Source organism: Palaemon carinicauda, chromosome 43 (assembly GCF_036898095.1).
Source record: "Palaemon carinicauda isolate YSFRI2023 chromosome 43, ASM3689809v2, whole genome shotgun sequence".
NCBI classification, from domain to species: domain Eukaryota; kingdom Metazoa; phylum Arthropoda; class Malacostraca; order Decapoda; family Palaemonidae; genus Palaemon; species Palaemon carinicauda.
Genome location: NC_090767.1, coordinates 18970968 through 18997180, shown reverse-complemented (window position 1 = coordinate 18997180; position 26213 = coordinate 18970968). Strand labels below are relative to the sequence as shown.

The 26213-nt window shown below is 38.7% G+C and overlaps 1 protein-coding gene across 1 annotated transcript in view; it reads right to left on the bottom strand.

The window, feature by feature from the left end:
• LOC137633951 (elongator complex protein 2-like) overlaps window positions 1–26213 on the bottom strand; it is a 281330-nt gene that overhangs the window by 112728 nt on the left and 142389 nt on the right. The window lies entirely within an intron of this gene.

Below are 26213 nucleotides of genomic sequence, written 5' to 3'. Positions count from 1 at the left end.
GGTAAAGCAATAGAAATATAGTTTTCTTTTGGTTAAGCCGTAGGACTCATTCTTCCATACAACACAGGTTACTCAATACATCAATTGCCAGGAAGAAAATGACAGAGAGCATTGTTTGATATAATTTATCATATCAATTTCACCAGAGAGAGTAGCTTGAAATCCTTAGAAGGTAGACTTCTAAAAGATGTTTCATATAAGGGCATTGACATCGGCCATTTGATAAATTTTGAAATCATGTATATATATATATATATATATATATATATATATATATATATATATATATATATATATATATATATATATATATATATATATATATATATATATATATATATATATATATATGTGTGTGTGTGTGTGTGTGTGTGTGTGTGTGTTCATACATACATAAGATTTATTATATTTCAACCTATAGTTTTATATATTTATTTACGTTATAAGTACCAGTACCTATTTTTGTTACTTAAAAAGTATGTAACAAATATCATTGCGACTTTGTCACTGGAATTATACCAGACTTCAATTAATGAACCAATCAACCTTACTTTGAGAAATCCATTGACATTGTCTACATGCCAAGCTGATATACTCGTATCAAAGTATTCATTAGCTTTGCTTTTCCAAAATAATGTTATCACCAATTGCTGGAAACCATAGATTGATGAGAGATAAAAAAAAAGACAACAAGAAATGGACATTTATACATTTTCTATTTCTACTAATGTTTTTATTTTATTTTATTTTTTAGTCGAAAATCTAAAATTTGTAGGAGTCCGAGTAGAATATCTCTCAGTGCGATTCCACACCCCTGTTTTAAACCTCTTCTATTATGTTTGATAATTTGTGTTAACCATCTAATCATTATCTACCACCATAAAAGATTTTATTGCTCTTCCGGCTCATTTTATATGTGCAGTACACAGTCTTTCCTAACAAGGATTTACTCGGTAGCCCAATAACAATGGAAATGAAGGAAAGCAGGCAAGAAGGAAGGGCTGGGGGAGTACTAGGATAGCCATAGGTCTAAACACTGAAGGAGGGTTGAGGGAACCTCTGCGTCACAGTTACGTGATTAAGTACCACTTCTTCGAAATGCTCTGAGGGAAGGGAAGAAGTTCCTCTTTTTTCTAAGAGTAAACGGGTTAATTAAGCACATCTGTCAATTCATTGTACCACCAAAAATTAGGCCAATGTTTGAAACATTCATTGCTGTAGTTTCATAGAAATTCACAAGCCGGTTTGGTTGATATTTAGGTAAAACACTTTTACACGGCCTCTGTGGACGTTAGGGTAAGTGTACGGAATTAAATTAATGCAAATTTACTAACTCTTTCTATGTAGGTGAAATTGCGAAGTGTGATCTCGCGTAAAAAGAGGGCTGACTGTGCATAATATATACACATGATAACCAGATGGTTGGTGCAAGTGGCGTGAAATTGAAGTATAATTAGAAATTCTATAGCTTTGATTTTACAGGCAGCGATGGCTTCAATTTCTCTTCTACTAAAGCCAGTGATTCAGTGTAGACTTTAGATTCCAGAGTCCACAAAGACAATCACATCAGCCTAAGGGTACAGGAATGAATGAATGTCAATATACTGCACCTCTATCTCATTCTTTACTATAAGGAGGAGTAATAAATACTCTTTCCTTTTCAAAGATACTTTTGTCATTAACGTACTTAAAGAATCTTAGGATTATGAGTGAATGTTTTTTTACTGACTATCACAATGAACTGCAGACTTGAAATCTGAAAGCAATATGTTTATGTTATATAAAGCGGATGAGATGATAAATACTTAAATTATAATATTATTCTTTTGTTAAATTATTTTTTAATAAATATCTATTCTTTTCTATAACTGAAAATGTTTTTATTTGAATTAATCGGTTGGTTTAGTACGAGACACCAAACCACTCCGCAACTTGGAACACTGCTGGTCACTGAACTATGTACAATTCTCTATTCAAAAAGGAATTTTGACTTAGGATAAATCTATCTTAGGGTGAGATGACCATGTCGTCCCGATGGAAGTTCCCTCCGGCAGCTTCCTACTCTATAATATTTCTGCGATTGATATTATAAGAGAATTACAGTCAGGTATCACGTGGTTCTAACCTTCGGACTGCAACTGCACAGATTGCCTTACGACACTCCTGCAAGGAGCCACTGCTATTGCAGAGAACATCCCAACTACACAGTTATAAGAAGCCTCTGCCAAAGCTTCAGCTCTCACATATGGACAACGAACTCTCCTATGCCTCTGTTGCTGCCATGGCTGCTAAGCCAGGCATGCAACTCACTGCAAGACCCAACAGGAAAGGTGATCTTATCATCTACCCCAAGGACGTTGAGACAGCCAGATTCCTCCAGGAAGACTCAACTTTAACGCTGCTGGATCCTGCTTTTATCAGGAAGAAAGCTGTCATCACCAGGTATCCTGTGACGATGTCTATCACCATTGCAACATCGTGCAACAACATTGACTGTGCTGTTTGCTGCACGAGCAAAGACAACGTTCCAGTTCGACGCCTCATTGCCACCTTCATCGGTCCAGTTCCCTCCAAACTGGACTTAGTAGTCTGGGGAACTTTCCCCATCGAAGAATATATTCCTGAGCCCCTTCTATGTTATAGATGCTAACGTTTTGGCCATCACAAGGAAGAATGCAGAGGCCCCATCATCCATAATCTAAATTAACTCTATTTTCTTTTCTCTTTAACTCTTGGTCCTCATGATTAGTCAAGTCGCCCGGTTCTAGCTTTGGTCTTCATTGGGTTACTTTGATCAACGAACATCTGATAACTTATAGACTGAATTCTCGAAAATACAAACTTCCTTTTATTTCAGTGTTCCTGTTGGTAATATAATCACCTTAGTACAGGACAGATATACCCGAGATAGTGAAGAAAGTAAATTAATTTACAGCAAAAGATTTTGTTTTTCTTTTGTTTTGAAGGTGAAGATTTGTGTCATGATTTCCTCATGATACATTCCTGTTCCCATCCATCGCTTTCAGCAAAAATTCTCTTGATTAACGTGAATTCCTGTTCAATATTTCACTGGGATCCCTAAAATAGTTCTTGAGGGTGAGATGACTCTAGTAAGGAAAATATTAATTAGCCAATTTGGAGTTTTATAAGTCTCTGCCACTGTATTTATATAGCGCTCCTATCCCCCTCGATTAATTCTGTTTTTAGGGAGAAATTCCTGGAATAATAATGAGTCAACTCAGATTTAATCTAAATATAAATTCTCTTCAGTAAAATTATCTTATTGTAGGCTTTTGTGGTTTTCTTTATTTCATGAATGACGAGACGTGAAGGTTAAGGGAATATATTGTAAAAGTGTACAAATAAATGAATTATTGAATAACAGGTAGAGGAAAACCCTGGATGAATGATGGAACATGGAAAGGAATGAAGGAAATGAAGAAACTAAACAGAAAGAAGAGAGATAAGAACTTATAAAAGATTTTTTTTATGTGACAGCAAAAAATCTCAAAAAACAGGTGTTATGCCATTTCCTACTAAACATACAGGATCAGGGAGGGAAGGAACCTCCTACAAGGTGGAATCATTTAGCTGAAGCACTTTTTGTTGCTGCAAAGATAATTTTTCCAAAGATTTTGAAAGGCATTCAAACATCTAATTTGTGTGTTGATCATCCTTCCTATTTATAGTATTCTTAAACAGCCTAGGAGATTTCACACCACTAAGAATCTGCGCTACAGGAAGATGGTGACGTGGATCTTAAGGGTCAACTTTAACAAACGGTTACAGGGAGTCTTTTAAAGCTGATGGCTTGATGAAAAGCTGAGAATCTTTTCTTCGACATAGTTAGGTGGGTTTGATGAGAACAAGATGCAATACGCGACTTGCAAGAAAGAATGTATGGCGACTGCAAGTAGTGCGAGACTCTGATATTGCATTGGTGACTGGGTGGAGTGCCACTAACTGTTTGGCGACTGGGTGGAGTGCCACTAACTGTTTGGCGACTGGGTGGAGTGCCACTAACTGTTTGGCGACTGGGTGAAGTGCCACTAACTGTTTGGCGACTGGGTGGAGTGCCACTAACTGTTTGGCGACTGGGTGGAGTGCCACTAACTGTTTGGCGACTGGGTGGAGTGCCACTAACTGTTTGGCGACTGGGTGAAGTGCCACTAACTGTTTGGCGACTGGGTGGAGTGCCACTAACTGTTTGGCGACTGGGTGGAGTGCCACTAACTGTTTGGCGACTGGGTGGAGTGCCACTAACTGTTTGGCGACTGAGTGGAGTGCCACTAACTGTTTGGCGACTGGGTGGAGTGCCACTAACTGTTTGGCGACTGGGTGGAGTGCCACTAACTGTTTGGCGACTGGGTGGAGTACCACTAACTGTTTGGCGACTGAGTGGAGTGCCACTAACTGTTTGGCGACTGGGTGGAGTGCCACTAATTGTTTGGCGACAGGGTGGAGTGCCACTAACTGTTTGATGTTCAGGACGTTTTCAGAGCAGCTGTTCATACATGTAGTGAACGCTTGCAGTCATGAATCGTATAGTACACACATAGGAAATTCTTGCGACACCAATTGAAAATAATAAGCGGAAGAGAAATAAGATGGAATAGTGTGCCCGAGTGTATCGTCAAACAAGAGATCTCTAACTAGAGTGAGTATTTTCTCAAGTAAAATTTCTTTAAAAATATATATATATATAAAAGGATGAACATATTGTGTAAAGGGTATAGTGTTAACGAAATTAAAGTCCTTCACAGGCTCCATATTATGAGTAGAAACAATTTATGGAAATGACTAAACAACATCAGAATTTTAAGATTCACAAGGAGAGAAATAGGTCAAAATATTATATATTTTTTTTCATAATTAGATAGAGCTAATAGATATCAAGAGGTGTTCGGTTTCAGTTCCAGCTGAATAGATACTCACCAGAACATCAGCCGGGCAAGCGCAACAAACCACTGCGGTTCCCTACCATAGCAGTGGCCTCCCCAGTAAACAGCTTAAACTCACGGACCAGGGCTGGGATCGACCTGTCGCCATGCGAAAGTTAGGCAAACACTTTAATATTTTCTCTTTATTCTCTTGAGAAGCCAAAATTTGATTATAGTACATTTTCGGCAATGGTAGTTTTACAACAACTTTTTAAGATCCTAATAACTGAGAATTTGCAATACTCGACAAATGGTAGGAATTCAATATTGATGATTACAATAACTGCTGTAATCATAATATATATAATCAATACCACTTCAAAATAGCAAAAAAAAAGAAATATTCAAAACCAAAACTAACGGAAATGGAACGGTATAATTAGTGGTAGGCTACATATTGAACGTATGTAAAATTTAATTAAACTACATACAGAAGACAGTATTTCTTATATACTTTTTTTTCTAATTTAGATATTTATGTAATACTGCCATGAGGAGTTTATGAAAGTAAGTGTTCCATATTCTGCGTAAAAATCACAATTAAACGAATTCATAATTTCACTACCTCAGTATTTGACAGTAGGCTGTTCCTTTTTACCTAACTACGGGCCAACCAAGGGAAAGGCCCGTGCCAACAACAAGTGTTGGCTTTAATACCCCAACAACAACAACATCCTTTTTACCTCCTTGCAAGCTCTCATCAATAGCGAGTCTTATTAATTCCATAATTTTAGTAGATTCTGGTATTCAAAGAAAGTTTATAATATTTTTTTCGAATGCATTGTGTAATTTATCACAATAAGATTTTAAAATATGGGAAAAGTTGCAAGATTATGGAACGTTCATCCGAAAATAATCTCCTGTCGTTGACTTCGGCCGGTGTTAATAAATACTTTATATCTTTTCATTAATATTATTTATTGACAAAACATCTGAGGGAGAAATTTAGGTTAGTAAATGAGTTTTGATTAAAGTAATGTCTTTGTGGTACAAACAATACAAACGAATTGTCTTTGCAGTATGAACAGTACAATTTGATCCGACGCACATTATAAAAACTTTGTAGGCGAGGCATCTACTGTCATGAACCATTACAGGGAAGTTTGTCAAGATAAATTAATACGATGATGTGTAATATCAGGAGCAGGAATTAATCTGTACTCCTCAAAAAGAATAAAACACTAACAGATGATTCAATAAACTCCTAAGGATTGAGAAGACCTGATCACTTTGATATATTTCAATACATGAGAAAGAAACAGGATTGCAATATATTTTGTAATTTTTATTGAATATAATTTCAAATGCATTTAGTAGCTAGTATTTTTTATATATTTTTCTTTTAATTTCAATATACATAGGCCTATATAATACGGCTTTTTTTAATTAAAAGGTTGATGTGCATTCAGGGAAAATCTTCGCACCAAAAAACTGTTGTTAATATGAAGAACCGAGAATTAGAAGTCTCTCTCTCTCTCTCTCTCTCTCTCTCTCTCTCTCTCTCTCTCTCTCTCTCTCTCTCTCTCTCTCTCCCAGGAGCATGGGCTTCTGCAACTTTATCCCTGTCCTTAGGGTTCAAAGGTTACTCATGAATGACAGAGGCAAGACAGTTATAATACCTTAGCTGAAGGACAACGCCCTTGAGACTGACCGTATATGCATAACTCCCTCTCCACCCATAGTAGCACAAGGCTGAACAATGTAACAAGCAAGCATAGAAGAGTCTTACAAGCAAGATCCCGTGCCTTGCATAAGGCAAGGCAATCTCAGCTCAGTTCCCAGACTCTCTGCTAGTGCTAGTACCTGCTTACCCGGTGTAGCAGGAAATTTTTCCCCCCTGGCTGAAATTCCCCCCGGGAAAATTAGCCTAGGATCGATTTCCCCCCCGGGAAAAGCAGCCCGGGCTGTTATTCCCCCGGGGGGAATTTCAGCCCTAGGATATTTTTCCCCCCCTAGGCCATTTCTCCCCCACCCTCCCATACAGATAAACTATTTTGATGAATTAAATAAGAACAAGGTAACCAGTTGGTAAAACATATGGATCATGTAAATGGCTGAACATAGGCCAAACATGATAATTTAACACATTTGAGATTTGTAAAATGGTACAGAACCTAACAAACCTACCTAACCTAACCTAGTAGTTCCCAGGTCACAACCCCTAGACGGGGGCAAGCCCTCGGACCCCCTTCCCAGGTCACAGCCCCTAGCCGGGGGCAAGCCCCCGGACCCCCTTCCCAGGTCACAACCCCTTGGACTATCCCAATATCAGCCTTCATCATAAATTCTTTAAACAAACCGGCATTTTTTTTTTTTTTTTTTTTTTTTTTTTTTTTTTTTTTTTTTTTTTTTTTTTTTTTGCATTTGGAGGTTTATAGTTACGTCTGCACAAATTTCTTGAATTGAGGATATATATACTAAAGAATTTGATTGTTCCCTCACATTCTTCGAAATCAGCAAGTTTGTTTTCTAAGCAATATTGCATGGGGTTTGATACGGATTCACTTAAGAAACTGAGCAGCACGCTTAAAATTCATTGTTCCTTTTATCCACGCAATATGTTGTGACCTCAATTTATTGCCTAAATGTAACCCTTCATTGTCTTGCAATTTGTGCAGCTTTTCTATGAAATCCCATTGAAATTGATTTCCATGGCAAACGAAAAAAAAAAATAATGGTTACCTCCACCAAGCAAAGGGGGAATCTTGGCCCAGAAGGGGGAATATTATCCTGGGACAAAGTTCCCCCGGGGGGCTATTTATCCTGGGCCATATTTCCCCCGGGGGGAATTTCGGACGGGGGGAAAACCAGACCGTTACACCGGCACAGGGGACACCAAGTTACCCCTACCAGCTTACCAGGCACATGGGATACCAGATATCAGTCTCCCGTCTGTGCCTGCCGGAACATTGAACTTGCTTGCTTGCTTGTTAGATTGCCCAGCCTTGTGCTGGGCACGGGCTCTTGCGTTGGCCCGTAGCAATGCACATTGGGCACCAAGTTACCCCTCCCAGCTTACCCGGCACAGGGGACACCAGTCTCCCATCTGTGCCTGCCATGTCTGTCTTCTATTTAGGTGTCTGGGCATGGACTCACTTATACAATGAGAACAGACACTGCAAGAAGTATTCAGAGAACTGCAGATGGCAATTCTGCAGGGATTATGAATGGCACAGAGTCAATGTTCCGCGCTATGTTGGAATCTGCGCCGATTCCGAATCGGGTTGCGCGATGTTAGAATTCTTACTTTGTGCGGCAAAGTTGAAATGAAGTGTTGGGTTCCCTAAGGGTGTTGACGCCTATATAAAGCATAATTTAGATAGATTGTGCTTGATATATATAAGTATTTTCTGGTTAGAGGAACTATGCAAGGATTGTTGAACCCAGGAATTGCTTTGAATTGCTATTAAGTGATACAAAAGTGCCTCTCATTGTGAGTTTGTTATTATTACTGATTTCAATGATCAATGTTAAAATAAAACGATGGAAATTGATGGATTCTGGTAATATATTAAATGCATTTTTTAACAATCTCAGAATAGAATGAGAAGGGAGTTATATTGGGTAAGCATTTGTGTGTTAGTTACATAGTAATTTATAGCAATAGATAGTTGAAGTTTGCATGAATGGTGGATATATGAATTGAGGTGTCCATTACAGAGAGGTTGTACTACATGTGCATGATCAGAATGTTCTTGTAAGTTTGCTGTAATGTGATGGATGTTTGTTGGTTTGTTAAAGACTAATTGCAATACATGTAATGTGAGAAACTACCAGAAGATTGTATATCCTTTCTTGACTTCCCAACATCAAGATGTGGTTATGATTGCAACAAAAAATCATTTGTAATTTATGACAATTGATGGTGTGTTAAAGGTGCTTTGAATCATTATAAAATTAACATACACACTGTTTAAAAAATACCAAATGCATAAAAAAATGATATTAGTTAATTTACTAAAACACCTACCCCATTGTTTGTGAATTAGAGGCTGATATTCAACAATTTTAAGTGGCCTAAACACAGTGACAGATAGGGGTGGCAATTCCATACCACAATAACTAAGACGCCTTGGAAACAAATGAAACACACATATAATGACCTGACTTTATATAATGGCCTGATCACTGCATAGACGACGAGGAGATCACATATAGAACCTTATACTATTAACACACCTATTGCCATATAAGGTAAACGAGACAGTCGGCCTATTTACGTGAATCTGTTTCACTCCACAGCAACTAAAATAAGATTCCAACTTGGTCGCGCGATCTGGGAATCTTCACATTGCGCTGCGCCAAGTGAGAATATTCCAACTTGGTCGCGCGATCTGGGAATCTTCACATTGCGCAGCGCCAAGTGAGAATATTCCAACTTGGTCGCGCGATCTGGGAATCTTCACATTGCGCTGCGCCAAGTGAGAATATTCCAACTTGGTCGCGCGATCTGGGAATCTTCACATTGCGCAGCGCCAAGTGAGAATATTCCAACTTGGTCGCGCGATCTGGGAATCTTCACATTGCGCAGCGCCAAGTGAGAATATTCCAACTTGGTCGCGCGATCTGGGAATCTTCACATTGCGCTGCGCCAAGTGAGAATATTCCAACTTGGTCGCGCGATCTGGGAATCTTCACATTGCGCAGCGCTAAGTGAGAATATTCCAACTTGGTCGCGCGATCTGGGAATCTTCACATTGCGCAGCGCCAAGTGAGAATATTCCAACTTGGTCGCGCGATCTGGGAATCTTCACATTGCGCAGCGCCAAGTGGGAATATTCCAACTTGGTCGCGCGATCTGGGAATCTTCACATTGCGCTGCGCCAAGTGAGAATATTCCAACTTGGTCGAGCGATCTGGGAATCTTCACATTGCGCAGCGCCAAGTGAGAATATTCCAACTTGGTCGCGCGATCTGGGAATCTTCACATTGCGCAGCGCCAAGTGAGAATATTCCAACTTGGTCGCGCGATCTGGGAATCTTCACATTGCGCAGCGCCAAGTGAGAATATTCCAACTTGGTCGCGCGATCTGGGAATCTTCACATTGCGCAGCGCCAAGTGGGAATATTCCAACACGGTGCAGATTCTGAGATGGGTCGCAACTCATCCATCTTGAAGGTTCACTCTCGGGTACAACATACTATCATATTTCTCTGACTTATTTAGGTTTTTCTATTTTATATATGAAATATCTACTTTAATGGTGTTACTGTTATTAAAATATCTTATTTTAATCTTTTATTATTTATTCTCTCGATAATGGTAGATTGAAATCCACAATCAATTGAAGAGAGACTAAGACCAGTTTTGATATGAAATTATTATTACTTTTATTATATGATTATAAAAACTGATGAATATCTCCAGTTCCATAAACTTTTCCCTTCAAATACAAAGTCGTGTCATTTGAAAGGATAAAGAGAAGGATCATTGCAGATTTTCATATCTATACGATGAAAAAAAAATGACCGCGAGTGTCTTAAACTACCATTATTGAGAGAAGAAGTAGTCTGAAGCTGAAAAACAATAATTTTGATAAATATAAATAAAATAAATATGAAATACTACATATTTGATGCTTTTAAAATTAAATTTATGGAAAAAATCAGAATTCAATATATTCTTGTTTCCTTCTCTGTTAGTTGTAAATATCATTCTGAGTAGTACTAAACTTTCCACGCATGTATTAACACAGAAAATGTTACATTATCTGCTCATTTTTGTGAAGTACAGAATCAGTTCTGCTCCCAATAACACTACAGCATCTTCACGTGTTAGTATCAATAATAAGATTAATCCCAAAAGCTTAGAAGTGGGGTGGCTTAGCTCGAAATGTCGAAAGGATTTGTGCATCTTGATCATCATTCATGGCAGGAGTCACCTCTACTACAAAGTTTTTATAATGTGCGTCGGATCAAATTGTACTGTTCATACTGCAAAGACAATTTATTTGTATTGTTTATACCACAAAGACATTACTTTAATCAAACCTTATTTACTAACCTAAATTTCTCCCTCAGATGTTTTGTCAATAATTAATGTTAATGAAAAGATAGAAAGTATTTAATAACACCGGCCGAAGTCAACGACAGGAGCTTATTTTCGGATGAACGCTCCATAATCTTTGCAACAAAATAAAAGCAGATGAATGGACTAAATTTCATCTAACACATGACATGATCAAATCCACGAATAAATACCTTCACAATATATTTTGTTTTCTTCTAATTCAGCCATTGTTTTCAATAAGATCTTCTTTTGTCAGTCATATAATTGTTCCTAATAAAATCCCTTCATTATCATATATATTTTGGTTGGTGTTTACAGTTCAGACAATCAAATTTTGGAATAAAACATCAATGAAGTATTAATTATTAAGACATTTTCTGCATGATATTTGCTATGGAAACTACAATAGAAATTTGGTATAACTACGTCAAAAAATATAGCATAATTTAGCTTAACTTCAGCCTAATTTTCATCGGAGTCTAACACAATTTCACAATTAAGATCTGGTAACACTGAGAGTATTAGACTCAGTTTGAGAAGAGAAAAGACAGGTAGGGAAAGGAAAGGTTTTTTGGTTCTATGTCTAGCCCTTCCTACAGGAGTCTGTTCTCTGACACCTAATTTGATGGTTAAATAAAGGTAAGATTGTTGAAAAATGACAATGATTATATAGGTTGATTGGTTAGTTAGCTCGTTAGTGAAGATTGCCTCGTGGCATGACACGGGCTCTTGTCCTGGACAGTCTGTGGGTTAGAACCCCTTTATAGCTGACGGTAATTCTCTTATAATATCAATCGCAGAAATATTATAGAGTAGGAAGCTGCCGGAGGGAACATCCATCAGGACGACATGATCATCTCACCCTAAAATCCGTTTTTGAATAGAAAATTGTCCATTCATTGACCAGCAGTGTTCCAAGTTGCGGAGTGGTGTGGTGTCTCGTACTAAACCAACCGATTAATTCAAATAAAAACATTTCCAGTTATAAAAAGGAATAGATATTTATTTAAAAATAATTTGATAAAAGAATAAAATTAAGATTTTAAGTATTTATTGTCTTATGAGCTTTATATAACATAAACATATTACTTTCAGATATCAAGTCTGCAGTTCATTGTAATAGTAAGTAAAAAAACCCAAATATTTTATGGTTTATACAGTCTATTTTCAACTTCATCAAAGAAGAATATCTTTGAATAGGAAAGAGTATTTATTACTCCTCCTAATAGTAATGGATGAGATAGTGGTGCAGTATATGTACATTCATTCATTCCTGTACACATAGGCTGATATGATTGTCTTTGTGGACTCTGGAATCTAAAGTCTACACTGAATCACTGGGTTTAGTAGAAGAGAAATTGTAGTCCATCGCTGCCTGTAAAATCAAAGCTATAGAATTTGTAATTATACTTCATTTTCACGCCACTTGCACCAACAGTATAGTTTAATCCATCCGGTTATCATGTATATATTATGCACAGTCAGCCCTCTTTTTACGCGAGATCACACTTCACAATTTCACCTACACGCGGCAGAGATAACCGCAATACCTATTGAATAATAAACCACATTTGTAATTAAGGATTTTTATGGAGCTAAGATTTCAAATCCCTTACACTGTACGTACCTCACCCCATTTACCTCGTTCCCCACCCAGCTTGTTTCACCTCTCGCTGTATACTGTATATCCATTTACTGTAGTGAAAAATTACAACTATATTTGAAATAGACCGAATTTTGATTATATTGGTGTTTTGCTTAATTGTATCATATTTGTAAATAAAAACAGCAAATTATATTTTCCATTGTTATGTTTATACTTTCTAAAGCAAGTGATGAACCGTGCGTGGTCTGCCGTCGTTAACCTCAATTTTAGGATCAAATAACTCCCTCATTATTAAGGTATGCTATTGAAGGATATTTCATATTTCCTAAGAGAAAGAATTATTGCTAAAATATTTGTTTTATTTTATGAAATAAGCTGTATTTCTGTTTAAGAAAGTATTAGAATTGAACAATAGGTGAGTTTTAACAATGCTTACAAATTTACATCTTCGCCATTAATGAATATGTAAACATATCATCTCTTGGCAAAGATGTAAACAATCCTTGTTATCAAAATTAATGTTTTTGCTGTAATATTTTGAAATAATTCTTGTTTTTATTATCACACTTGCTATAGATTGGGCCCGGAAGTTTCTCCCAAGTCATTTCAGTTAATGAGGATGTGTAGTGTTTTATTGCTCTGCACCTAGAGCGTTGTGTCAAAGTAATTATATAAGGACACTCAAAGAGGTCTTCTGCTCTACCCCTAGAGCATTGAGTCAAAGTAGATATATGAGGACACTCAAAGAGTGCCTCTGCTCTGCACGGGTGTGGAGCTCTTCCTACGAGCACCCAAAATCGATCCGATTCAAAGACGTAAGGAAAGGCTTTGGCAGTAGAGAATAGTGGTATAGAAGCAAGTCCCAGTGAGTAAGAGAGACTAGGAGAGGAGAGAAGAGCAATTAGTAGTAGAGGAAAGGAGCAGTTTTAAGTGTAAGAAATTATAGCTGCTGTAGGGATGGTGAGGCAGTGAGGTTGGTTTGGGGGGAAAGGGAGGATATGACTTGAGGTCTGAAGGGGATCCGGTACATTTCGAAGGGATGAGACCCGGGTGAAAAGGTGGATGGCAATTGGGATTAAGTCTTACAAGGGCAAGGTGTTTAGCTGGTGGGTGATTGAAGGGGAGAATTGGGATGGGGAAGGATTTGGATGAAGTGAGGGCACTGGAGCTCTCTGGATGACAGGGTCAGGAACGGTAGTAGCCACGGTGGCCGGATCAGGAGTGGAGGTGGTTCGGATGACAGGATCTGGAGTGACGGCAGGTGGATGGCGGTGTCTCTTTCTGGGAATTCTCTGTGGTTTAAGTGTGTTGCCAGTATGAGTGCCTTGCATGGCTGCAATCTTCTTTAGGCGCTCAGAGCACCTCTTGTTTCATGCAAGGTGGGAGCGAGAGTAGTTTGGACATCTCGGTTGGGTGGTTTGACCTCGCTTGTGGGCATCTATGCCTTCTTGTGAGGGTTGGCGTTGGCTGCAGACTCCACAAATATTGGGTCCTCCACAGTGCTCATGGTGATGGCCATACCATTGACAATGGTAGCACCGAAGCAGCTCAGGAATGTAGTCAGTGATGGGGAAGGTGACCCATATTCCTAAGTCGAGGGTAGGGGGTTTGGTCCCATTGACTGTAGTGATTATGTTGTTGACAGGAACTTCATCTTGATCTTTGCGATGTAGTTGACAGAGGAGGCTATATCTAGCGGCCTGGAGATTGGGTATCTGGAGATAACGACTTTGCGCTGCTTCTTGGCCGGATCTAGAAACTCCAGTGAGCTTTCTTCCAGGAGGAAACTGATACTCTCCTGATTCTTGGGGGTGAAAATGAGCTCCCCTTTGCGGTTTGGTCGAGTTGAGAAATTTTATTAGGAGTTGGCAGAAGCAAGGGCGGCAACTGTGGCATAGGAAGGTTTTCCTTTAGTGGGCTGGACCTTGAACTTGGGCAAAGGTGCAGCGACTGACAGAGAGCTTGAGATTGTTGCAGTGGCTTCATCGAACAGCTGGGTGAGACATACTGTGCAATTACAGTCTCGGTGGTGAATCCCTTCAGATTCGAGCGGGACATTTTCAGTGGGTTCCTCAGTTTTCCGCAGCAGAGGAAGGTGGGCTGGATGTCAGTTGGGCAGGAGTTGGGTTTGGAGTAGCTGCATTGGTTATTTCTTGGTCCAAGCTGGAGGCTGGTAGGTCCGATGAAGCCAGAGTTAGGCTAGAGGCAGGTGGGTCTGGAGGTGGCAGGCTGTGGCTGGGAGTAGGTTAGTCTTCCAGGGAAGGCTCAGCCTGCAATGGTTTGACATTGTTGGCACTGACACAGGCTTTTGTAGACCCGGTCATCTTCTTGCTTGGAGGTGGGAGGACTGCACCTCCAAACCAGCCCTCATGCATGTGAATAATTTGTTCTCTAGTGGTTTTATCTGGAATATCTGGATTCCTCCTTGGGGAAAATTCTGCTCTTGTAGAGAGGCGGTTCCCTTCTCCTATGAGTCAAATTCAGGAAGAGTGCATCATGGAATAGAGTGCAATCTGATAATGGCAGGCTTTCAAGTCTACCTTAATATTCTATTTGAGTGTGATATGGCCCCATACATAATCTCTTGAATAAGAGTATCTGTGACATGGAATGCACCTTTCCTCGGAATCTGGTGGGCAGAAGCCCTGGCAGGGGAGGTCATTGGATTTGTAGATGGTATTGCAGATGAAAGTCAGGCTGTAAGAGCTCATGGTAGGCAAGGCAAGGGAGCCTGGTGTCCCCTGTGCCAGGTAAGCCGATTCTTGGGCAAGCTGAGACGCCCTTCCTCTTTGAGGGCTGAGCTACGACTGATTTCACTTAAGCACACAACTACAGTATATGATTATACTGAGCATATATGTAGTTAAGGCAATCCTTCCATACAAACAAAACAACTGTTTGATTGTTATTGTGCCGTAACCAGAGAAAATGATCCAATGTAGTACTGTCTGCCCAGTCAAAGGAAATAACTCTAGCGGTGGTATCTCAATGGGTGGCTGCTGCCATGGCCAATCTACTAGCTATAAACACATTGAAAAATTCAAATATAGACATTTTCAGATATAAAAAAAATTAGGATTAATTTAAAAATTGTTTGAAAAAAGAGTAAAATTAATGATTGCATAAATTATTGTTTTATGAGCTTTATATAACATAGGAATAGTACTTTCAGGTTTGAAATCAGAAGTTATTTGTAACAGTACAAAATTAAACTTTCGTATTCTCAACCAAATTATTATTTACTATATTGTACATTATATTCATTTTTAGATGGTAGAGCGAATGATGCTCTGCCTGATAATATTGATTACAGAAAAGTCTAGTACTATAATTCCCTTCATAAATGGTGTGGACAGCGAACATTTAAGCTATAAGGAAGCTACCATGAGTTTGAAGTATTGTTCAAGGAAGGTAAACTTGGAGAAATTATTATTATTATTATTGTTATTACTTGCTAAGCTACAGCCCTAGTTGGAAAAGCAGGATACATTACTCCCAGTGGCTCCAACAGGGAAAATAGCTCAGTGAGGAAAAGAAACAAGGAAAAATGAAATATTTCAAGAACAGTAACATTAAAATAAACCTTTCCTGTATGAACTATAAAAGCTTTAACAAAACAAGAGGTAGAGAAATAAGATAGAATAGTGTGCCCGAGTGTACCCTCAAGCAAGAGAACTCTAACCCAAGAGACAGTGGAAGACCATGGTGCAGAGGCTATATCGCTACCCAAGATTAGAGAACAATGGTTTCATTTTGGAGTGTACTTCTAGAAGAGCTGCCTACCATAGCTAAATAGTCTCGTCTACCATTACCAAGAGGAAAGTGGCCACTGTTAAAGATGAAGAAAAGACTGTGAAGTATGTAACTACCGCTGGGTTTGGTGGGACTAATTTGGAAATACCTAAGGATGAAGGGAAATCAACCAAAATGATTATGTTTGGTATTCCATAGTGTTTGGATCTCGAACTCATATTAAACGATGAGTGAATTGTATGGGCTAAGCGAAGAGAGGTGAAGCGTGGCTCGACTTGAAGGGATGCTCGCAAAACATTCAAGATATAATGTTCAAATGATTCCCAAATGTTGCAACTGTGCAGAACATAACACAAATTCATAATATGCAAGAGAAAACCATTAGTTGATTTAACCAAAGTAATAAATTTCTTATAAATTCTTCACCGAATTGTTTAGGTTCAAGTAACCCAACAGCTCCAGTGGTTAGGGTTGTGATGGCCGATGTGGTAACGTCCCTGACTGGTGAACGCCAGACTAGGGTTCGAGTCCTGCTCAAACTCGTTAGTTCCTTTAGTCGTTGCAACCTCACCATTCTTGTGAGCTAAGGTTAGGGGTTTGGGGGAGCCTAGAAGTCTATCTGCTGAGTCATCAGCAGCCATTGCCTGGCCCTCCTTAGTCCTAGCTTTGGTAGAGAGAGCGGGGCTTGAGTGCTGATCATATGTATACATGGTCAGTCTCTAGGGCATTGTCCTGCTCGACAGAGCAATGTCATTGTCTGTTGTCCATTCCATTCATGAGTAGCCTTTAGAAACCTTTATCACAAGGCTCAATACTACACAGTATTCTAGAAGTTTTATTCCAGCTGTTACCAAGTTGTGGAATGATCTTCCTAATCTTAGGGTGGTTGAATCGGGAGAACTTCAAAAGTTCAAACTTGCAGCAAATGTTTTTATGTTGAACAGGCTGACGTAAATCTTTTTATGGTTGATTTATGAAATATCTGTTTTAATGTTGGTCATTTTTTTAAAATATTTTATTTTAATTGTTCATTAATTCTCAAATCGTTTATTTATATCCTTATTGCCTTTCCTCACTGGGCTATTTTTCCCTGTTGGAGCCCTTGGGATTATAGCATCTTGCTTTACCACCTAGGGTTGCAGCTTAGCTAATAATAATATTAATAATAATAATAATAATAATAATAATAATAATAATAATAATAATAATAATAGCTGGTCTACTTTAACTTCTTCGGTTGTGACTGGTGGTTTCCTTCGCTTACAAAAGCTTAACAGACAAACACACGTACATCTAGCAGCGTAGCCAGAACACAGTCAAGAATTCCTTCGAATATAACTTATTTATTTACCCTATACTCTTCAAGAAGTTTTATTATTTAATTATTACAAAAGTATTAACATTTATAAGTTTATTTATATGAATATTATAATTTTTAAATCATGGTTTATATGCAATTAATATAGATATTTCACCACTGACCAGTTAAATTCATTAATAAAAATACAATTACATGACGTCACATACAACCACCAATCACAGTGGAGGATGAATCAGCTAAGGAAATTATAAGTTAAGAGGGTCTGAGGGTTTCTCTGAATTATGGGCTGCTGTTGGCGAACGAGTCAATTTCTCTCAACAAACGATTAAAGACACACACACACACACACACACACACATATATATATATATATATATATATATATATATATATATATATATATATATATATATATATATATATATATATATATATATATATATATATATATATATATATATATATATATATATATATAACCTAAAAATCTAAAATCATGTTTAAGAATACAAGGTGTGGAAAAATAATATAGAAAATAAATGATGAAATGTCTATTTAGTGAGTTTTATAAACAACCTCAGAGATAAGTGTCCTATAAAAGTTGTAGCTTACTTTGAAAAATGCCTATTGGTGGACTCCTTTTTTCAATAAGTAATATTTTATCAGTGTATGGAATTTACCGCTAAAGATGACAATTTTTGATAAACACGATTTTCTTATTTTGAGAAATCAGACTTTAAAGCATTTTTTATAGAGGTTGAATGGAAAGACTTTAGTATATTGAAATAAGGTCATTTTCTTCGTCATTAGGATCATAAAGACATTATTATCATGTTTCAGGGTTATTTACTAAGACTTTGTGAGTCCCTTCCTTTAAATCCATACTAATTCTAACAAACTATTTTAATATCTATAGAACTTTGTGTCTAGACATGTCAGCTACTGATATCAGGCCTTATTATTACGAAGAATAACCCCCCCCCTCTCTCTCTCTCTCTCTCTCTCTCTCTCTCTCTCTCTCTCTCTCTCTCTCTCTCTCTCTCTCTCAAAGATGCAGTGCAGACAACGCACAGTGACGGCGTAATATTCTATGAGTTGACTGAATATTAAATGATATATCTCCAGTTACTATACATACAAGTATCTCCTATCCCTCTTCTTTCAATATATATATATATATATATATATATATATATATATATATATATATATATATATATATATATATATATATATATATATATATATATATATATATATATATATATATATATATATATATATATATATATATATATATATATATATATATATATATATATATATATATATATATATATATATATATATATATATATATATATATATATATATATATATATATATATATATATATATATATATATATATCTTTCAATAATAATATTTTACTCCACTGCTATCAACCTCATTACTGCTAGTTCTAGTCTCAGTTTATACCAACAATTCAGTGCAAACTTTATGGAACATGATGGGGTTAGGATGATTGAGATTAGGGTATAAGTGAAAGGCAGTTAAATTTCGCTTCGATAATGTGAATTTGACAATAAAAAACAATGATTTTTGGAATGTATTCGATAATATCAATTACGAAATGTCTTTTAGAGAATAGGATTCCCCTTTAGTATAGGACCGGAAAAGTGGCAGCCCTGAAATACACAGAAGAAGAAGAAGAAGAGGACGATGACGATGAACATAGCTCTTATAACATTTCTAACCAAAACTAATTTACTAAACACATTATAATCATCCGTAAAATTAATTATCCAACAGAGGAATCAAGATGAAATTTAGTCTCTAAACCCACATACATGTTCTTTTGTAAAGAGACTACATTTAATGCAACGATTTTGTCTTAGACAAACAACAGGAGGTTGTTTTAAATATAAATAAATGTAAATGTATTTAAATGGAAATGGTTTTAATAAAGTGTGATATATATATTTTGCACTATAAAAACAATATCAATGGAAGGGGGGAGCATGGATATTGTTTGAATTAAAGGTACTAAGCCTCAAGTGGGTGAGTGAACATATCATTCATAACATTCGGTGAAGGAGTTAACTTTTACTAACAGACTAACAATTAAAATTTGTCAACTGTATTGATCAGATCTAATATTCTATCTTGTATCATATTTACAGGGGAGTACATTGGCTCCAAGAAGTGGGCCAGATCTCCTACTAAAATGGAAGAAGAAGAAGAAGAACAATATTTGTTTACATTTTGTGAGTTGTGACGCAAGAGATCCGTCGTGGTGTTCCCGTCACATTTTATACGGCTACCTATTAATGACTGAATTAGTGGTGTCATTCTTCTGTTTCCTATGACTGTGAAGGTAATATGAAATAATTAAGTTGATATTGATATGGTTTTACAGTTAAAGGGGTCTTATTTCATGGTGTGAAACTAGAAAGATAAAGTGAATTTCATAGCCTAAGCTGTATATTGTTTGTTCGGTTCTGGTAACTTAATGCTAAATTAGATTAGGCATTAAAGCAGTGAATAAAACCAAATGACGAAGACAATAAACTCTTGCCTTACCTACCCACACTTTGTATACTATGGCTTTACCCAGTCTTAATTTACTTACCCACATTTTACCTAACCCTTGCCTAACCTCACATTACATATCCTATAGTTAAACTTACCCAACTTGACTTTACCTACCCTTACTCCACTATCTCTTACCTTTCCTAAACATACTTTGCTTATCCATACCTTACCTTACCTACCCTTACCTTACCTAGCCTTGACCTTACCTAGCCTTGACCTTACCTAGCCTTACCTTACCTAGCCTTACCTTTCCCTAGCTTTTTCATTTCCTAGTTTTCATCTTACTTAGCCTTTTTACCTATCCTTTACCTTGCTTAGCCTTACATTACCTTACCTCCTCTTACCTTACTTAGCCTTACACTACCTTACCTGCTCTTACCTTACCTACCCTCCATTTACCTGCCCTTACCTACCCTAAAGCTACCTGCCCTTATACCTACTCTTGCCATACCTATTCTTTACCTAATTTTACCACACCTACTCTTACCTACAACTCATTTACCTTTATGTTACCTTCCCTTCCCTTACTTATCTCATGCGTATCTCTGTTAATCACTCAGAATTCTGTAGATCTCGATATACAGGTGCAGATACTCGGAACGTCGAGAGGATATGATCAGATATAGAAATACGTTCTCGGCTGCCGAGGGAAAAAGGTTGTGTTATAACTAATTCCCTCCCTATATATATTCATTCACCTGGTAAAGGTGTCTTCAACATCAATTTTTATACCAATTCCTTTTTGTATGTTTGTCTGTTATAAATTAGTTTTATCTGTTATAAATTAGTTATACCAATTTATTAATCCAACAGAACAAAAGGCATGAACAGCTCTGCAACATCCTGCGGGAAGCAGTCACATTATACTACCGCCTAATTAATAGTAACCAAAGCTGCAGTACAGAAAGACCTTGGTTTTCGTCCTCCTAGGTTTAGGTAAGAAATTATTCAAGTTTTTTACATGTAAATAAGGCATATGGTTTAATTATGGGTTTGTATGTTAAACAATTATGAATTAAGAAGGGCTATTCTATTTACTGAAGTAGAATCTCAATGGTAAGCAAAGAGAAAGACCTGGAACCCTAGAATAGGTTACTTGGCTGTGATTATGCTATCTAAAGTGACATTGTTCCTTCACTATTTACAAACCCTCCGCTCTTTACTTAAGAGTATTATTAGTCGATAGCTTTTGCGAGGTGTAACTACCCTTCGTTAGCTAGGTGGTTATCGGGGGTAAACCAACCACCCAGATCACACAAGCACTAGTAAACAATCATCACTTTTTATTTCGGGTTTGTAGAATAAAGACGTAGTCTTCATCTCCTGCCAAAACTTTTTAACTGGTTTACAATTAAAAGAAACTGGCCTAAGAGTTTAAAAGTTCTTTTTATCTTTCAGATGGTGATCTTGGATTACCCTTTCTTGTGAACTCTTTGCTTCCCTTAGCGAAGCAACAGTGCTCACCTCCGAGGGAAGTCTCTTTCATTGCCGCTTACGGTGACTCTTACCTACTTTGGGGCTTTTGGGTCTCCTCGCCTAGGAAGGTTGCGAGAGTCTTACAGTTTACTACAGCACTCTCTGCTTCTGCTCACCTTCATTCTGGCAGCCCTGGCATAGGAACGAGAGTCCAGGTTATCTTGTCTGAAGGATCCCTTATGGGGTGAACCCAGAAACTGTCTTCGGCTACATTTCACAGGCAGCTCTCGATGCCGACCTACAACTTGAACAAAGCTTGTTGACTGGAAGCAGAGAGCACTGCCGGGAAGTCCGACTCCAGGTGTTGGACAAGTTTCCCTTCTGAGGGGGAGTTAACCTCCACTATCCACTGTGCAGCAATAATCCCGTGTGGGAATTGGATTCTTCTATGCCCAGCTCTTGCTCTTCGCATTTTGGCAAAGAAGGAGTTAGGTGATTGCTTGCAATTCCTACTCATTGCCGCTGTACCCTTAGGGTACAAAATGAGTCTCGTGATGCCTGCTGACTGCGTACGGTCACAGCCTTTTTCATTGACGAGTCTTATACGCTTTAACTCAACGGGTTTGTTGCTGACTTTGTGTCTTTAGGTACAATAAGGACAACATCTTACAACGCTTCATTGTCAATTCAGCTCTCCTTTTACTCTTGTATATATTTTCCTGTCAACGTAACATAACTGATGTTTATTTTGTCATGTGTAAAACCATCTGCTCTTTTATCTCATGTATTATTCATTATTGTATGTTAAATTTGGGCTTTTGTATGTATCAGGATGTTAACGTAAAGGAGCACAAATGCCCAGCCAATATCATCAGTCTGCGGTCGGTCGGTCACCTGGCCAGCGGGACGCTACCTTTCCGTCCGCAGAAGTTCATGTCATTCACCTGTCTCGTGGATAAACCATTACTTGCCTATGGTCTGTTTCTTGTTCCTCATAGTACAACAAGTGCTCGATAGCATTCACAGGTGTTCACTGGCAAGCTCGAACAAACCTGCCTAGTGTTTGTGTTCTTGGCATTCTGAGTCAATAAACCTTTACTTGCAAGACTGTATGCTTCTCCCTGAGGAGGTTTACACAACTACAGGTGTTTGCTAAAATCCCGTAAAAGACTAAAGAAAATGTCATCTTTTACACATGCTCGTTCGGCAATACAAAATCTCAGGGTTGTTTCTGCAAATACGGTTTACTGCCGATCGCTTGCGGCCGTCGAATGCCATCATTGTACCCCAGGGCACAACGAGTTTTGCAAAATGTAATCCTTTGGGGTTACTTTCTTGGGCTTGTTTTCCCAATGGAATGTAGAGCTCTTGAGAGCACTCACACAGTGGGCTTTTGAGACATACCCTCGCAAGGTTATTTTTTGCAAGCCTGCAGTCTCAAGGAGATAGTGTCAGCCTCTGCTTACTTTTATGAACGATAGCAAGCAAGTATTCACTCACGAGGACGCTTGTCCCGCCCAAAAGGCTGAGTTAGATGCACGTACTTTTCGTGGGTGCATTTTGTGCAATGATGTTGCGATTCACCACACATTATTCCCATAAGCGGGCTCAGGCTCGTTTTCGAACACTTTCCCGGATGCAAAGAAGTTGCGCTTAGGCAACCATGTGCTGACAAGTGATCTTTTCTGCCGACAAGGTCTATGTACAGGGTACTTTTACACAATTAGAACTCCATTCTAATAAATCACTCCGTTCTAATAAATCATGAGCTTCAATGGTTGTATTCCTTACGGGAAGGCAGATTATGCATTACCCTCCTACCTTACCACAACCAGACATAGGTAGTCTACTCTCAAGTAGACTCTTCTTTTTTCCTGGCAGTTCCTTCCTAACTTTTGGATCGGCCGTTTTACTATTTGAAACACTTAGACTCCGAAACTTTGCATAAGCAAGTCTGTTCTCTGGGATGGAACGTTCAGAACTTATGCCAGTTTTGCTGATCGGAAATGAAGAAATACAAACATATTCGTTATTTCTAAGCGATCTCGGTCATAGGAAGAAGTAGGTCTCGATTGCGAAGGTTGATCAATGTTCTCCAATCGAGTTCCAGGCACAACTAATCATTCATGCTCTTATGTTCGTCCCACCTCCCCGATCTGTGTTACTGGTTTGTATGTGGACTTATGCATACATTATCATTCCAACAATGGATGGAAGATACGTCTTAGTCTTGCCTTTTATAAGTAGCCGTGTGCAATCGGTCTCTAGCGACTGGTCTCTTGTTCAAGGAGATTCGCTGTAATCCCATCTCCCTCTAGGGAATACTGACTACCCTGATATTACCCATCTGTAAGCATACTTATACGGCCAACTCCCACTGAATTGAAGGCAGTTAGAGTACAGGATTCCCCCCAACCTACAGAACAGTTGCTTTTAAATTGATGCACGTCTCAACATCAATCAAATTGAGATGTTTACTTCCTCGGCAATGCGTTGGCCAGTCGGGAGTGACCTATGGGAATAGTATTGACCTTTTGCTTGAGAGTCAATGCTCCTTGTTCCTCTCATTTGAACTTGCCAACCCTTCTGGGAGAGAGAAAACAACAGTCACAATCCCTAAGAAGAGCTTGCTACCTTTTTGGGTAGGTGGCTGACCATGTAACACTTACCTCGACGTACAGTCAAGGGAGTTTATTGTGGTCAAAGTATACTCCCCCTTTGCCTTTGTGTAGGCATTGCCATGCACCCTACCACTCCAAGAGAGCCCTCATGCTCGGACCGTTTTTCTGCAAAGCAGCCCAAAGATTCCTCGGCGGAGAATCAAGTATGATGCTGTAATTCACCAGCACAAGAAGATTCTGCAGGCTACTACAGATGAGTTCCTCTTTCCAGCAAAGAGAAAGACTCCTGGTTAAGGTAAGATCCCCTTAGATTCTGCATCACCCAAAGACATCTCCCATCGCCACTCCTCTAGATTCGCCTGCAGTGTAGAGAATCTGACCTTATCAGGCGCAGTCTAACTGCAAGATTCGGACTTTGTGGATTCTTCCCTGTCTGGAGAAGACTCTGTACTTAGTAGGACATCAGAATCAGTCTTCTGCCTCTTTCTGTGTAATTTTGTTGCAGTCAAGAGGGACCCTCATTGTTGCAGGTTTAGAATCCATATTAGAGGAGTCGTTAAAATCAAGGACAAACACAGGTTCCTAGTGTCCAAGAGAAATCTCTTTTCCAGATAACTATTGTTTAATTCTTACTACATTCACGGACGATCATATCCAATATGTTCCTAGACCTTGGTTGCTTTTACCTAAGACTTCGAAGACTCGAATTCTTGACTCAGTTTCAGGTCATCCATCTCTCTTTCCATCAGGAGCTTTGTAAAAGTAGAGCAAGGACTCGAAGACTTCAAAGAAGATATCGGCCCCAAGCAACCAGAGACCAGTCCGTTGTTCAGAAATCGCCTGAATTTGGAAGCATTCCATCCTTGTCACAAATAGTGTAAGTAGTCAAAGACAAGATCCCTTCAGAGGAAGGTTCGGCAGAATCTTCAATGGAACTTCTCCTCTCTACAAAACTGAAAACTCCTTGGCTGATGAAGGAGATGGGTTGTCAGTGTTTCTCAGGGGTCTACACACCATGTGTTCAGTAAATGGCATCAGGGAGACTATCCCCTCTTCCATGAGGGATAGGCGGGCCGTAGTCAGCTTCCTCTGCACCAAACCAAGCCTTAAACTACCTTGGACTGATATGGCCAAGGATGTCATATGGAAAGGAGAAGATCAAGTAGCCGGCGAGAAAGACCCCTTGAGATTGTCAAAGTCCTCACAGCTAGTACTGATATCTATATTACAGAGTAGCTGATGATGATCCTAGCCCCCCCCCCCCTTCCTTTGGACCCAGCAGTGGTGAAGTTAACTCCAGGTTGTTCTACAGATAGACTTGCTTCTATCCCAATTTCCTTTTCACAGCCCGAGGCTACCAACATGGAGGCTGCTACCTTGAATGCTTTGCAAGCATCGTCCTGGCTTGATAACTGGACAGGTACCATTAGTTTTCTCGATAACAAAGAGGATCTCTAGGATGCTAAGAAGAGAAAGGCCCTTAGAGATTGTGTTGTCTGGTGCCAAAGCATTGGAGTATCTGATATTCCAGGCCACCAGTCAGTGGGCCAACTGGGGGCTCAAATATGGGGAGGTTGTTAGGGCCCACTACCATATGATTAGTAAACAAGAGTGACTAGTCTTTAGAAATGTTCCTCTTGAAATCTCTTCCCTTTTCCCACCAGAGGAGATGCCTTCTGCTACAGAAGATTGGAGGAAAGACACTCATTACTCTTTCTTTTAGAGGACCATCTCATTTAAGCAGCAACCATCATCCGCAAGCCAGACGGCAACTTCATCAAGGTCACCGCAGCCCGGGAGAGCAATTGCTAGAGAAATAACCTGTCCAGATTCCATCCTAAAGAAACCCCCGGTCTACTTTCAATGCCGTTAGACTTCAGGCCGCTCAAGAGATCGGGGAAGAGGTAGAGGTAGAGATCCCCCCCCCCCCCTTACCACCAGTGGGTGGATG